This window comes from Quercus suber, unplaced genomic scaffold (assembly GCF_002906115.3).
Source record: "Quercus suber isolate HL8 unplaced genomic scaffold, Cork oak 2.0 scaffold_463, whole genome shotgun sequence".
NCBI classification, from domain to species: Eukaryota; Viridiplantae; Streptophyta; class Magnoliopsida; order Fagales; family Fagaceae; genus Quercus; species Quercus suber.
In genome coordinates this window covers 334295-345741 of record NW_027069914.1, presented here as the reverse complement: position 1 = coordinate 345741, position 11447 = coordinate 334295, and the positions used below count along the sequence as shown (strand labels likewise).

Sequence of the window (11447 nt, the reverse complement as noted above, 5' to 3'; positions counted from 1 at the left end):
TAGTTTTATTCTCTTGTGGTTTGCTAATCAATTCCTTTTTCCCTGTGGATTTGACCTCGGACTTACCAAGTTATTACTTCACGACAATCCTTCACTTGAGAGCATTATTTAATCGCAGCAAGTTTTTGGTGCCGTTGCCGGGGATTAGGCGATTAGAGAAGCGTTCCACTTTGTTTGGAGAGGTTTTTGGCATTAAATTTCTTCACGTATTTGGTAATATCTCTCCAACTCTTTTCTTTTTAAGTAGTTTAGTTTGCCTTTAGATTTTTTATTTTATTTTTACTTCTTTTTATTGTTAAAGTTATTTCTTTTCTTTTCTTTTCTTTTTCTTTTTCTTTCTTGCTTAACTATTGCCTGCGTGTTTGGTGTCGTGATAGTGATAATCACTCGGTTATAATTGGGTCTAATAATTTGTTTGGCAATTTATCTGATTCTTTCACACATTCTCACACACTTGATAGAATGGCGGACTTAGAGAGTAATCAGGGTGATGAGAATAATTTAAATAATGAAAACTTCCATGCACACCAGCCCATTAGAACTCTTAGGGATTATTTGCAACCTACTAGGAGTAGTGCACCATCATGCATCATTTTTCCAACTAATGCAAATAATTTTAATTTTAAGCCCAATATGATTTCATTACTTCCTAAATTTCATGGCTTAGATTCTGAAAATCCTTACCTACACTATAAGGAATTTGAGGAGGTATGTTCTACCTTCCATGACCAATCATGTAATGAAGAGACCATTAGGTGGAAGTTGTTCCATTTTTCTCTTAAAGACAAGGCAAAAACTTGGCTTAATTCTTTGAGACCTAGGTCAATTGGTTCTTAGCAAGAGATGCAAACTGAGTTTTTAAAGAAATTCTTTCCAATTCATAGGACTAATGCACTTAAAAGACAAATAATGAATTTTTCACAAAAAGATAATGAGACATTTTATCAATGTTGGGAAAGATTTAAAGATTTGCTTAATGCTTGTCCACATCATGGCTATGAAACTTGGTGTATAACTAGTTTTTTCTATGAAAGTTTAACTCCGAAGTTGCACCAATTTGTAGAGATGATGTGCAATGGAGAGTTTTTCAATAAAGATCCTGATGAGGCTTTTGATTATTTTGATCTCTTAGCTGAGAATGCACAATCTTGGGATACCACCAATGTTGATACTGTATTTTGTTTCACCTTGATTTGCGTGTCGGACATTGAAAAATCCAAAAATATTATTTCCTCTCCATGGGGCCGCGAGAACATCCAGAATGACGTGGCACAACCTGTTCGGACACCAGAGCACCCAAAATGCATTTTTCAGCTAAAATGACCAAAATGCTCTTGTCAACCCTAGGTTGACCGAAGGTCAAACAAGGTCAAAATCCTCACAAAACAGCATTTTTCTTGGTTTTACATCAAACTCGAGCTTCTCAGAGATTTTTGGTAACTTTGACCAAGTTTGACTCGGAGTTGACTCTTGGCGGGCCCTAAAAATCCTAATTTTGATCTGGCCATTAGAATGGGTTGAAACCAATACCATTGTGAAGATTATCAAGTTCTCAATCAAACGACTATTCATGGGTTGAAATCGGAGTTAGAACAGTCAATATGTCATGAAAACCGGGTTAATGCACCGATCAATGCACCAGTAGCTTCTGAAAGCCATAACGTTTGATCCAACTGTTGGATTTTCAAGTCCCATACCTTTTCGAGAATAGGAAGTTCTGATCTTTCCAGGGGTGTCAAGATCATCCCCATTTAAGAAGCTTCATAGGTGGCGGCCCTACAAGGGTTGTTGCCTCATAAAGCGTGTCAGGGTTATAAAAGGCCCCAGGCACCCTTTAGACCAAAAAAAAAAAAAAAAAAAAACTTTTCTGGGTCTTGCTCTCTACTTGTAAATTTTCTACACATTTTTTCTCTCTCTCAAACACAAAAAACACATCAAAGCCTCTTGATTCTTCCTTCTTCACCAAAAATACAAGGTATTGTTCTTATACTCAATCTTCTTCTACTTGGTTCTACAACTTGGATTTGGGGTTTAGGGGTGTGGATGTAGTTTTTAGCTATTATCCACACTCCTAACTTTCTAAATCTTTTTCTAGCATTTATCTTGCTCTTTTATGCCTTAATAACATGATTTATTGCTTTCCTTAGCATGTTTCTCACTTTATCTTGCTCCTAGCATGTTCTTAGTTTAAATCCATGTTCTTCCATGCTTGTTTACATGTTATTTGTCTTGATCTACATGCTTTATGCTTTATGCCATGTTTTCCAATGCTTTGTTCCTCTATTTGTTCTATGTTGATGTTAGGGTTACATGCTCACATACTTGCATGATGTTGTTAGCTATGCCTTGCTTGGATCTATATGTTGATGTGTGTATTAACCTTCTAAATCTTTTCCTAGCATTTATCTTGCTCTTTTTGTCTTAATAACATGATTTATTGCTCTCCTTAGCATGTTTCTTGCTTAATCTTGCTCCTAGCATGTTCTTAGTTTAGATCCATGTTCTTCCATGCTTGTTTATGTGTTATTTGTCTTGATCTACATGCTTTCTATGTTTAGATATTTTCTTTCCTATGTTTTTGATGTTTAGATCCACATGCTTCCATGTCTCATACCATGTGTTTGTGCACAGATCTATCCTTCCCATGTGTTGTTCGGTTAGATCCACATGTTTCTATGCTTGTTTACATATCTATTTGTCTTTCCTACATGCTTTATGCTCTATGCCATGTTTTCCTATACTTTGTTCCTCTTTTTGCTCTATGTTGACGTTAAGGTTACTTGCTCACATGCTTGTATGATGTTGTTGGCTATGCCTTGCTTGGATCTATGTGTTTATGCGCATATTTCCATGCTATATGGTTAGATCCTTGTCTTCACATGCTTATATGCTTGGATTCATGTTCTTCCATGTTTATGTGCTAGGCTTGTACATGTTGATGTGTATGTTTCTATGCTTATGTTTAGATTTATGTTTTCACATGCCTATGTGCTTGGATCTATGTTCTCTACAGGCTTTATACTATCTTCCATGTGCTTGTGTGCTCCATGCCATGCTTGTGTGCCTAAACCTAGGCTATGTTTGTCATGCCATGTGCTATTGTAGCCCTTTTGTCACTTTTGTCTCTCTTTCTTATGTTTTGGCCATTTGGTAGAATCTAGATCTTGATCCCTTCATGGTCTTAATCATCATCCGCACACCTTGGCCTATCAAAGGGTTTGGATCACCCCTATTTGCATGTCTATGCTTGCTTGCTTCTATGCTTTATGCTTGTGTTAGCATCTCTAGTTCTAGGCTTTGCCACGCTTGATGCTCTTAGCGGGTTTGTGGTTGTGTGGCTGCATCCAACGCCTATAAGGCTTTGTTCGGATGTAACCACTTGGGATGCATCTCCATGATGCCGGTTGCTTCATGCATACCTTTTCCCTTTTCCACTCCATGCAATGATTATGCTTGCCATGCTTGTTTATGCCACCCATTGGCTTTCTATGCATCTTTACACGCTTGCTTACACGTCCATGCATGAGTCTTGCTTGCTAGTGTGTCGTCCATACTTCAATACAATGAAGTTATGGACATTTGATCCAAACCTACATTTGTCCCACGCAAACACCACCTGTTGTTTGCTTTCTCGCTTGTTTGCCTTCTCGCTTATTTGCTTGCTTTCTTGTTTCTTTGCTTGTATTCTTGTCTTCTTTATACCCATTGCGCATTATCTACGCATCTATTTCTTTCCATTGCTTGTCTACTTGTTTCTTGTCTTTGCCTTTGCATGTACACACATGGAGTGAGGACACATGGAGCTAGGGCGCGATCTCCTAGGCACAAGCAAAAAGGGTGAGAATGCTAGCATGTGGATATAAGCCAAGCAACTTTGTTCAATAAGTTTAGGGGTCTAGCCTCTCCCATTTGGTTATGTACTCTTTTAAACCCCCTTCCCTCCACTCTCCTTTCTCTCTTAGATGGGTTGTATTAGGTATATCATGCCATGTATCATTCGTCCTCATCTCTAGAGTATGGCAACCCTTATATACTTTCCTACACCTATATTTTGGGTCATGCTCTAGGGACGTAGGCATTTACTTTCCTTCTCCGTGTGCTTGCATTGTGCATGATGTATGTATATATATACTTGCTCGCCCCTTCCGGTCTGATTATCACAGTCCATGTCATTTAAGGCAAAACGATGCCAAATTTCCGCCACGAAAGTAAGGTGACCTGTCGCTGGATTTTCGTCGTGGAAATTTGGTATTTTGCTCGAATGCCATAGTTAAGTATAGATTGGGACCACACTCATTCAAAAGCCAAACCTCAGAGCCCCCATGCATGCAAAGTCCCGAAAGCCAATGCCAAAATCATGTTCTTTACTGCCAATTTTCAAAAATTAAGGTTTTTATCAAAACAAAGGACTGTCCTTGGATAGGTGTTGTGGGGTGCCTAACATCTTCCCCACACGTAACCAAATTTCTAGACTTAAGAATTAAGATTTTTTGCCATCCACATTAGATTAGGAAAAATGCCCTTTTTCTTAGCATAGGATTGCTAATAAAATCAACTAGAAACAGGTGACCAATCACACCTTAGAAAAACCCAATGATTGGTGGCGACTTCATTACCTTTGGTAATCACTAAAAATTTGGCCAAGATTCTTGCCACACCTCCAAAGGTAGACCTACCTTCCTCCACTGAGAGAGAGAGAGCACCCGAAGCTCCACATGAACCACCGTATAATCATTGAGAGGGGCTTCCAATGGGCCCCTCGCACGCAGGAGCGTCACCATGGTGGGTGGTCGAACAAAGGCCTCAACGGTTCTTCGTTCTAGGCTAGGTGTCGACAAGTACAATACAAAGAACAAACAGATGGATTATGATATTGTATGTATTTAAATTATAGGTAGACAATTTTATCCAAACAAAAAAACATGTCTCATTTATAGCTTTGTGCACAAAAAGTGTAATGTATTCAAAAAGTGTAGCAAATATGCTCTTGCAATCCTACTTTGTTTTTGAGTAGCTATTTGTTTATTTTATTTTGGCCATACAAGGAATGCACAGGAATGCACATTGCATTGAAGTGTGCATTGCCATTTGTTGTTGGACTAATACATTTTTCATATAAGGTTTTGTAGTTCTATTTTAAAGATCAATGAGCCCTAGCCTTTTTAGATATTGAATATAGACTTCCAAAGATATTCATGCTATCTTTCTACTTAATATTTCCAATGTTGTATGGAATTGGTAATTCTCTTTAAGGAGGTGAATGAACAGTAGTCAAGGAAAGACAAAATGTGGCCTTGAGCAAGAGAATATTGTTGAACCATTCAAAAGGAATTGATAAGAATAAATATCTAATACTGACAAATAAGGATAAATATGATACTAATAAAAGCATTTATTTCATTCTATATATATATTAGCTACTTAACATTAGGTACATACATTGTAATTAATAGCACAAAACTTAAAAGTCTAATATTGTTTATTTTAAAAAGATTATCTTAAAATTTAAATTTTAATATTATAGGTATTACATTTATATTCGTAAAGAAAATGAGAATCTATTACAATTCTAAACTTACCTATAAATACTATATAACCGAAGCCGTGGACTTTATGTTGACTTCATGAGAGCTTGTCAAATCAGTTTTGCAAGCCTCGCAAATTTATACCTCAGTTTATTTATTTATTTATTATTTTTAATGTTTGTTTTTAGCTCCCAGTTGCCCCAAATTTTCTTTTCCATTCTTTCTCTTTGTTTCCAACCTACAAAGTCAATCACTTCCCCTCCCTTAACTAAGCCAAAACCCACACTGGATTCATCATTCTCTCAAGCCCCAACCAAAAGATGCAAAGAAAGATATGGAAAAATTCAATATGTGTCTAACTCCTTTGTTGAAAATGCACTCTATACTTCCCCTTCTGCTTATTCTAAATCTTGGAAACTCTTCTTCTTGAAAAACAAAGTTAGGATTTTTTTTTTTTTTTTAAAGGCTAAGATCAATCTAATAGCCACCACCACATGCTCAAATTTATTTGCAAGAGATCTTAATATTTTCTCCACTACACGAACATCTTCAATACTCACTCCATTACTTTTCAAACGATTAAAAATTACAAGTAATCATGAAAAATAATCAGAAATAGTCTCACCATCTTTCATATGAGCAACTTCAAACTTGGCATGCAAAGTTTGCAAATGAACTCTTTTCACATGATCAACACCCTTGAAGAAAATGCCAAGGATCCCCAATGCTTTTTACTTGAATTTACTTTGGCAATTTTCTCGAAAGTTGACTCATTCACCCCTTGATAGAGTAGAAACAGTGCGTTCTTGTAGGTGGCTTCTTGCTCACTTATGGGTTCTACATACCCATCAATGACAAGATCCCATAGTTGTTATGGTCAAACAACACTCTCATTTAAATCTATCAGCTCTCATAGTTTTCTTTTGTCAATTTAGGAATTTGTGTTTGCACCATATTAGAAGCCATCTTCATTAACAATGTAGACAAAGACTCAAGGCTTTAAGAACTTGGCTTTGATACCACTTTGCTGGCGTTTCAAAGCCTTAATTGAAATTTTAACAAAATTGAAAGCTCAATTAGTGTGAAAACACTAATGCTTGTTTAGACCCCTAATTTTAAATTATGACTTAATTGCTTTTACTCTAACTTATCTAGGTGTGGAACAAGAGTAAAGTGTGCGCAATAAACTGGTAACACTAATCTAAGCCATAAGCAAGTACAATATGCAATAAATGTAAAGCTTAAAGAGTAGGGAAGAGCAATGCAAACACAAGATAACACCGAGACATGTTTGTAGACACCGCATTTTATACCCCTTACATCTCAGGCCCTCGTTCCCCAACAATGCTTGAACTCTAAGGCCCAAGGCCAGTTTAGAGCCCAATCAGATATTAAGTAGACTTAAGGAGTGTTGAAATGGAAAATATAACCTTTTAAATGTGTAAAAATCTATTTTTGGAAAATTAAATGACCAAAGTGGCCCTCGGCCAGAATACGTGACCCGCGGCCTGTGTACGCGAGCTAAAGCATGCATACACAGGCACGTTCTTCTGTATGCAGCTAGGGTTTCGGAAGCATATGAAAGACAAGTTTTCTACAATAATGGATGAGGTTTGGAACGAATCCCATTTTCAAAACCCATTTTTGAAAATCCCATTTTTTAGGAGCTGTTCCAAATCCCATTTTTTCAACTATAAAGAGCCTTACATGGTACATTTTCAAAACACACAGAAATCCCATGGGAAAAACCTAAGATTCACTAGAAAATAGTGAATCAAAAGGTAGTTTCTTACAAAACACCCTCAAGTCTCTTTTTATTTGAGTGTGACCTTTTTTGGTCCTAATTCTTTGAGTTTAAGATTACTAATCACTATTTCATTGAATTGTGAATAGATTTGACTGAGTGGAACAGTTAAAAATCAAACCTAGGAGCTTTTTCTTTAAGGTATGCTTAAAAAATAAAAAATCTACTATAGTTTTTTTTTTTAATCTTTCTTTCAGTCTTTAAGCATGATAGGTTGCTAGATTTTTACGTTTTTGGTTTCTGCCTTGTTTTTGTTGATTAGGGTTTCTAGGTAAGGATCTACGTACATATGATCTATCTTGCACACGCAAGTTGAACTCATGCATACGCAGGCTTGTTTTAGCGTGCATGATGCCATTACCCAGAAAACCCTAATTCTTTGTTTGTTTTGTTCTGCCTTCTATGTATTTTTGTATAAGCCTCTTTTCCATATGTTTCAAGCCCCATGACTGTTTGTTTGCCTTTTAACGTGTTTGTTGTTATCACATGTTTAGATTAGGGTTTAGGTTAGGGTTTTCTTAGTTTTAATGCTATGCCATTCATTCACATGTTCATGCATTGATACCATAGGTGCTGTGTTGTTAAGAGGTAAGTAATGGGTAAGCCATGCATTAGCAATGTTCATGGATTTGTGTTAGGGTTTTTAGATCTATGATTAGGGTTTCTAGTATATTAACATTTTTTTTATATATATATTTTTAATGATATGCTTGCTGCCATGTTTAAGTTGTTGTTTTGTTTTAGATGAATGCTACAGTTTGTCTCTTTTGTTTGGATAGATGGATATGTATGTGTTTAGGGTTAAAGATGCCATGTTGTTTGCTAGATGCATATTAGTGTGTGTGTGTCTAGAATACAAGTATTTGAATGGTTTTTTAATAGGGTTAAGATATAGAACACAATGATGGGAGGCCAACCTTAGGGTTGGGCGATCTTAGGTGCCTAACAACTTCCTAAGAGCGTACCTAAACTCCGAACCCAAACTCTGGTAGTAAGATCAAAGGTCCTTCCTCAAAATGACGCTATATTCATAGTTCCTAGACTATATAACTAGGTGGCGACTCCAATTTTAATCCTCCCTTTTTCATTGCGCCCACAGTGTTATTGAAAAGGAAACCAAAGTACTTGGCGAAAAAACTCTTTGCAGCTCCCCAAGCCTAAATCGATCCATTAGTGAATAAGTTGGAGTACACGAATATCAAAAAAACCTTCCAAGCCTAATCTACCCAATGTACTTGAGCCCTCCAAGCTCTTGCTACTAACGGACTTCTCGAAGTCTTGTCTTCACTAGTTATTCGGATGTAACGGGCCAGCCCACTAAAGAAGGAAAAAAAATATATATATATGGTCAGATTTTTAGTTGCTTTCACATGTGCCCACTTACCCCACTCACTTCCCCACCACACAAATATCATCTTACAGTCTCACTCTCTTGGCCGGTCACTCATTCTTGTTCTTCTTTTCTTTTTCATTTTCACTCAACACAGCACATATACGCACACTCCTCTCCCTCACTCTCCCACCGGTACACTCCTCATCACTTCCACCATCTTTTCCAGTGAAGTTCATCAGAAAGCTTTCTAAAAACCTCTTAAACACCTACATCTCATCTTATTTAAGGTATGAGCTTTTATACTTTTTGTGGGTTTTTGTATTTTGCTTGAGGTTTTTGTAATCTAAGTTTTGGAATGATATTCTTGTGATAATGTTTATGGGTTTTGCTTTGGTGGACCAATTTGGATGAATGGTTGTGGATTTGGATGAATGGTTGTGGATTTTGTGCAATGGCAGCCATTTGAGATTTACCCACAGTAAAGATTTGGGGGTTTTGACTTTCTAATGTGAAACAATTGATGAATCTAATTTTTATTGTGTATTTGGAGCTAGTGGAGGAGTTACATTTTGGGTTTGTAATGGTGGGTATTGTTATATATGTTGTTGTTTTGTGGGTTTCTTGAAAATGACATGTATATTGAGGAAGAAATTTATAAAGTGTTAGGATCTCTTATGGTAAAGGAGAAGCTTGGAATGACATGATGATATGTTGGAGTCTATGCCTTGTAATGAAATTGTTGAGCAACTTTGGAAGTGTAATACATTATTTGTGAGGTTAAATGCTAGGCTTGCCTAATTAATTTCTTAGTTAGCAATTTCTAATTCGTGGCTAGGTGCAATGTTAAGCTTTATGCCTATTTTGATAAGTTTACTTGATATTGTTTAGGTTCTAGCTAATCTTATTTGGAGCTTGGAGAATTAGGCCTTTTTGTGGGTTGCAAGGTAAGTAACTTTTTAATGGGATTTTTTTGGAAAATAATCACGTTGCATAAACTTTTTTTTTGGGTCAGACACATTTTGGAAAATTATTTGTAGAACTATGTTTTCTTAAAAAGTATTGTGTTGTGATCCTGTTATATATGATTATATATGAAAAGCGCATCATGTTTAATATTGCATATAGGGAAATGCATGATTTGTTAGTATGGAAGAGATAAGCATCTTTGATATAATTATTGGGAGTGGATTTTATGGATTAATTGCACTATTTGCAAATTATAAAGATGTTTTTATCTTGACTTGTGATATTGGGAAAATCGATAGAAAATGTTATTGGCAAGAAATGATTTTGGAAAAATTGAGAACCTTGTGAATATATTGGGTATTTCAAAGGTTTTTGTGAAACTAATTGAAATTAAATAGTGTTTTAATTTCATGTAAACTGTGAGCTTTTTATGCTTTTACCCTTGGGTTGTAACCTGTGATTACCCAGCCATATGTCGTAGTCTTTGTGACATTGGTATCTTGGCACCCATCTTTGTGGTGGATTGATGTCTTCATGGCATAATTGATGTCTTTGTGGCATAATTGATGTCTTTGTGGCATAACTTGATGTCTTTGTGGCATACCTAACGTCTTTATGGCGGCTTATCACGTGGCCTTGGGTTGGATTTCAGGTTTTAAAAGAGTGTTTTGATAGCTCACAATAAATAGTACATAGTTTAATGTTGGAATACTTTGAAAAAGCTTGGTGATACATTCTTTTAATCATTCTTGTCATTTTATTAAGAAAAATGGATTTGCTGGACTTTCATGGAAATTCCCAAATTATAACACATTTTGTAAAGTTTCCATTATCATGAAACTTGCATTTCCCCCACCCCCATTAATTGTGCTACTTATTGGGCTCTATCTCATCCCATTATTTTACAAATTTTTCAGAGTAGGCAACGACCATTTTGGCACAGGTTTTTGGTGGCTAACAGTAGTTAGACTAACTACTAATGGAGGCTAAACTTTTGTGATGGAGATATTAGATGATGTACATTTTAGAGTAGGCTTGACTCATTCTTTTTTATATTATAGTGGTTGTGACTTTATTCCCAATGATGGGACAAGCTAATGATATGTAATTGTATTTATTCAAGCCTCCATTCTTTTGTGGCCAATGGTCCTTATAATTATTGCATAAAGCTCTGACTTACTTTGGGAGTATATTTAATGAAATTATTGTGATAATTCTTAATGTTGGTATTTTATATGATTTAATTAGATTGAATTGTCAATAAGGAAAAATCTACAGGTACCCTTGAGTCTTTCTCATGCTTTGTACCCTTTTGGGTTTGGGGCGTGACATCGGATCCTACAATTCTGCTCAATTACATCTGCCACTCAATGGATTCTACCAATTGATTCCCAAAGACACCAAAACTTCTCTTAACACTCCAGATGGTTATGGTAAGTGTTTCGACTAAGAACCTCTCAAGGATGTGTAGATGGAGAGGTGGAAGTATGTGGAAAATTTAGAGAAATGATGTAGAGGATTGTGGATAAAACAATCTCTAACTCTTAAGTGTTTTGCTAGGGTTTCCCTCTCAAACGTTTCATCAGAAAATAATCCTTCTTCTTCTTACATTTCATGGGTAATGAGGGTTTATATAGAATTGGTAAAAAATGGGAAAAGTCAAACTCCAAAAAGCAACAGGCAGTGGGTTTCATGGGTCACTCGCGACTTGGCCTGAGTCTCGAGTCAGTTGCAAAAACCAACCGATCAATGACTCTTCAAATTCCAGCATGTAGTTCTCATGTGGCTTATTAAGTAGGTCATCAGTCTCAAGTCAATC

At 36.2% G+C, this 11447-nt stretch overlaps 1 non-coding gene across 1 annotated transcript; it reads right to left on the bottom strand.

Annotated features, from left to right (window-relative positions):
* Window positions 1-891: 891 nt before the first annotated feature.
* Window positions 892-998, bottom strand: LOC112034150 (small nucleolar RNA R71). Its single transcript, XR_002885331.1, has one exon. It is a non-coding gene; the product is annotated as a small nucleolar RNA R71 (small nucleolar RNA).
* Window positions 999-11447: the final 10449 nt, after the last annotated feature.